The following is a 5,532-nucleotide window of genomic DNA, read 5'->3' on the forward strand; positions in this document are numbered from 1 at the left end:
TGTTTCTGTTTTTTGGAGTAGGTTGAGAATTCTTTGAAATTCTGGTAGGAGTGTGCTCTCAATCAATCTGTCCCTGGGGCTCTTTCAGTGGGTAAACTTAGTTACTGTTTTTGTCTCTTTAGGTGTTGTAGAGCTATTTACATAGTTTATCTTACCTGTATTTACCTGTGGTCAGTGTAATCAGTCTACACAGTCATCCACTTTGTTCAGAGCTTCTAATTTTGGAGCCAGCAGGTTTTTGAAGTGAGACCTAACTTTTCTGTGACTTTCATCAGTGTCCATTGATATGGTTCCCTGGTTTATTTCTGATTTAGTTATATAGATGCTGTCTCTCCACCTATTACATTATCTGTCTGGGGGTTTGTCTGTCAGGTTGATGTTCCCAAGGAACCAACTCTTGTTTTTTTGATCTTTGTATTCTCTTTGTTTCTGATGGATCACTTTCACCCCGAGTCTGATCATTTCTTGCTGTCTTCTCCTTTAATATGTATTTGCTTCTTTTCATTTTAGAAATTTAGTGTGTGCTAGGAAGTTGCTAGTGTGTGGTCTCTCCAGTTTCTTTAGAATGTGCCCTGTGCTGCTTATGCAAGTTCCAATTAGCACTGCTTTCTTATGTCCCTTAAGTTTGAAGAAGCTGTGCCTTAATTTTCAGTAAATTCTAGGAACCCTTTTTGTTTTTCATGTCTTCTCTGAACTGGTGTTTTTTCAGTTGCAAGCTATTGAATTTCTATGAGTTCATACACTTTCTCTTATTGTTGAAGTACACTTTTAATCCGTGGTGATCTGAATAGATCCAATGGTTAGCACAGTCTTTCTGTATCCATTGTGGCTCGTTTAGGGTGGGAGAACATGATCAGATGAAGATAAGGAAGTTTTTAGGAAAAGAAAGTGGACTTTTGTGTTCGAGTAAAGTATTCTGTAGATATCATTGAGGTCAATTTAATTGAACCCTGTATTAGTTACATCACTTTCTTTTTTTTAGTTTCTGTCTCAATGGCCTGCCCTTGGTGAGAGTGGGACATTGATGTTCCCCACTATTAATATTTAAGGTTCGATGTGATATTTAAGCTTCAGCAATATTTCTCTCACCAATGTTGCTGCTTTTGTCTTTGGCATATAGACATCCAGAATCGAGATGCCATTTTGGTGGATTTTTCCTCTGATGCATATGAAGTGTCCTTCCCCATCTCTTTTGATTACTTTTGGTTAAAAGTCTGATTTGCTGGAAGTTAGAATGGCTACACCATCTTGTTTCTTGTATCCATTTGCTTGGAAAACCTTTTCCAACCCTTTAGTCTGAGGTTGTGTCTATCTCAGTTGCTGGATTGTGTTTCTTGAGTGCAACAGAAGGATGTATCCTCTTTTTAAATCCACTGTATTAGCCTGTGTCCTTTTACTTTTGAGTGGAGGCCATCAATGCTTAAAGGTATTAATGAAAATTCATACTTAGTTCATGCTATTTTGATGTTGCGGGAGCTGTATTTTTTTTTTTTTTTTGCTTGCATGTTTTTTGGTTTTTGTTTTTTTAATTGGGATGTTTCAGTGCGTGTGTGAGTATTAGATCTGTTCTGTAGCGTGCATGGTTTTTTTGTTTGCATGTTTTTGTTTTGTTTTTTTGGAGAGGGTTAGAGTACGTGTGTGAATATGAGATCCCTTCTGTAGGTTATGCTGTGCAATTATTAATTTCTAGTGGGAGGCAGAGACCGTTCAATTTCTGAAAATCTATCAATATAATCCACTATATAATGAAACTGAAAGAAAAATATCACATGATAATCTCATTACGGCTGAAAAAAGCATCAGAGAGATCAGGGATACCAATCCTATGCAGAAACTTAATAGAAGCAATGGACAGCAAGACAGTACCCAACATCAACCTAAATGGAAAAGAACGTATAGCAATTCCATTAAAGTCAAGGACTATGTAAGGATGCCCACACTCCCTACTCAGTACAGTATTTGAAATTCTATCCAAGGTGAAAGCATGGTTCAAATTTAGTTCTGACAAGGAGTATTGCTAAGGCCTGTGAAGGAGGAATGTCACAGAGCTATTGAACTCCTGGGGTATGGCCTTCAGCACAGCCTCGTTGGACCTTGGTGAGTCATGAACCCAACTAGAACTTCATGCAGAGTGTCACTCGGTTATTGCACTCATATCTATCTTAATCTAAGAAGTGCATGGAAATCCTCATGGAGCTTCCCACCGCTCAGAGGGCAGCACCATTAGCATTTGCAAGAACAGTGGTCAAGGTCTTTTGGAATTGATTCTGGGGCAGATTAGTGCTTCCATCATTGCCCGAGGAAATGTAGAATGGTCAGCGACGACCACAACCCATAAAAAGCATTTGGAAAAATAAAATTGTTCGTGAAGCTCACTAAGATGGTTTCCCTACTGACTCTGATGTAAAAAAAAACAATTTATGGAACAATTTGAGATTCGGAAAGGCTGGGAACTTTTAAGGTCAGGGATCAAGAACAATGGCAGCACAGGCTAATGGTATGACTGTCACAAAGGCTGTACTGTTGATAACAGATTTCTGACTGAGTTTTACCCTCAGGGTCCTGATTGATTTAATAAGAATTGCCAATCACAGATGTGCATTCTGATCATTAAAAGCAGATATCACAATTTTATACAGATGTTTAGATTTCTGTTTCTTTAAAGATTCTTATAAGAGTACTTTTAAAGATAAATAATACAATACTTACCCATTTCTCTGTAAATTCAAACCACTTACTTATGAAGTTATGTTGGCCTTGAGAGTAATTTGTTTTCTTTAGGGATACTATGTAATATTTTTTCTAATACAGTATTAGGTATCACCTTTCTCAGTACTAAGCAAGAGAAAAAAACTAGAACATGATCACATTCCTGTAATACAATATTCAATAAAATAATGGTCCATAGAAAAAATACTACCCATTGGGAAACAGAGAAAACCTAGAAAATTGAACTTTATGTACAGGAATGAACCTCAGAATAAAAATATTATATAGAAGAATCTCCTATACTTTATGTTCCTAAATCATTTCTACCCATGCCAAGCCCCTGACAATCTTTCTCCTTTAAGAGCATGTAACCACTAATGATGAAAAGAGAAGTCTCTAGATTTAGAGAGATGTAGTATGCAAAGCTTTCCACTGTGTCACAATAGACTCTCCTGGAAAAGGCACTTTTGAAACAGGTCAATGTAAGGAAAGCTGTTCAGCCGGTAGGCCATTGCATTTCTCGGAGACATCATCATTAGGACATCCCTGAAAAATCTCTTGTAACCTGGAGAGCCCTAGCTCCTTCTGTGAGGTCACAAGTGTTGTTGTGTCAGCACCTGCCTCTCAGATAATCCTCCAGTACTTCTAGGGTTTACTAATTGGCCTCTAATTCAGAGTAAACAACCATTTGGGAGGGAGAACAAAGAGGATGAAGAGATCAGAGATGGGGAGAAAGAAGCTGTCCCTTGGTATAAAAAAAGAAGAAATACATGGTCCTTTGGAGTGCTCAGTGAATCCTGGGTAGGTGTTTACTGGTTTCCCTGAAGAGACAACCTTGATCTGATCCTTCTACATACAGGAATCAGGAGATGGGAGCCTCTCAGAAGCATCAGGACTTCCCTGTTCTTATAGTTCCTGGAAGTCCGAGAGTTTACATCATTCATTTCTTTATTCCAAAAGCCAATTGTGGGGAAGGGCACAGTAGTTTTCCTGAGACCTCATGGCCTCTATTCTTTTTGTCAAGAAGAAAAAGGTCCTAAGAAAGAAGGAATGGACAAGTATTGTGTCCTCAGTTCAGAATAAACTCCTCCAGGCTTTAGATCCCTATAGTGCAGTTTGTGTCTGACACTGATATCTGGGAGAGAGAAGTGATTCTAGTTGAGATTTCATCATGTCAGTAGTATTACTCTAACTACCATTCCCTGACAGTGACCCTTTAGATTTCTGAGTCAATAGGTGAGATTAGCTAGCAGTTTCTTTTCTTTTATTTCTTCCATTTTTTTCATTTTTTAATAAATTTTGTTGCTCAATTAATTGGATATTTCTACATTTACATTTCAAACTTTATTTTCTTTCCCAGTTTCCTGTCAATAAGAGATCTAACTGATCCCCTTTCCCTTATTCTATAACCTCCCTTACTGCAACTTGACATTCCCTTGAACTGTGAGTCAAACCTGGGAAGGACCGAGCACTTCTCCTTCCATTAGTGCCCAACAGGGCCATCCTCTGTTACATATGCAGTTGGAGCCATAGGTCTGTCCATGCACAGAATATTGGCTTAGTACCAGAAATCTCTGATTATTTGGTATTTTTTTTCTTATGGAGTTGAAAGCCCCTACAGTTCTGTTTGGAGCTACACCCTTGACGCCCTCCATTGTTGATGTTATTATTATCGTTAGAATTAAGTATGACTATTTTCATGGAAAATCCACAGCCAGATGCAAAATACTAATACAGATCTGGTGGTCAAGAAAAATAATAACATTTTAAAGTTGTCCTACTGACTAAAATATGATAAACCTGTGACATTTCTGATATTATGTCAACATCAGATGATTCCCTGACCACACCAATATTGTATCTTTGGCCTGAGTAAATGTTTCTTACTTCTCCCTTCCCTCTGTTATCCCTTTTATGGTATAAATTCATTCTTGGAGGAAAATAAAATTTTCGGCCTAATCAGACTCTTATCCTAATGCCTTTCTTTGCAACCCTTGTCCCCAATTCTATTCCAGGCACCCTCAGACTTCTCACTTAGAAATGGCACACAAGGTGTGGCTCTTTGAAGGTGTCCTGGAGGAGAAAGTCATTCCCTGTTAATAGGCTGGTCTGTCTTCTTTGTTTCTGGAAACCTTTGCTCCCATTGGAGCTTTTATTCCCACCCCCCACCCCCTCCCAGAGCTTTTGCTGAGTGATGGGACAAGAATTCTACAGTCATCTTTTTGTGACATAACTCAAGGAGTCACTCAGGACACAAAGAATAGGGTTAAAAATTTAAAAAAAAATCTTAGATTTTGTAAAAATATTTTTCCATAGTTCCCCCAGGAGGGAACAATTGATTCAAAAGATAGTAGAGATTTAGTGATTGTTTAATGGATGGGCTAACCCTTTTACAGAAGTCTTTCCACTGTAATGAATAAAATTTGTGTGCTTTTTGGGTATAAGTTTGCATCTCCTTGTGTGGATGAGAAACCCCATTTACATGGATTAAAAACCTTATACCCTCATGCTACTGCAGCAGTCACTTTGTCAATCTGTGCTCCATGGTTACTCTCCAGAAGTGGTCCACTATGTGGTCTTACAACATTTTGGTGCATCACAGGGAACTGTGCTCCCTCCAGACCACAATTGGCGAAGAGATCTGAGGTAAGCAAGAACAAATCTGTGTTTTGTGTTCTGTGTTACTTTCTGTATTGTCTCTGTGTCATGTCTTGTCTCTGTTTAATGTTGACTTGTGTTGTCTGCCTCTGCTGTCTGAAGGGTTTGATCTCCACTGGAGAGGGTTTAGAGTCCACTCGGTGGTCACTATTGGTCCTGTAAGGG

Source organism: Rattus norvegicus, chromosome Y (genome assembly GCF_021556685.1).
Source record: "Rattus norvegicus strain SHRSP/BbbUtx chromosome Y, alternate assembly SHRSP_T2T, whole genome shotgun sequence".
In the NCBI taxonomy this organism is placed as follows: domain Eukaryota; kingdom Metazoa; phylum Chordata; class Mammalia; order Rodentia; family Muridae; genus Rattus; species Rattus norvegicus.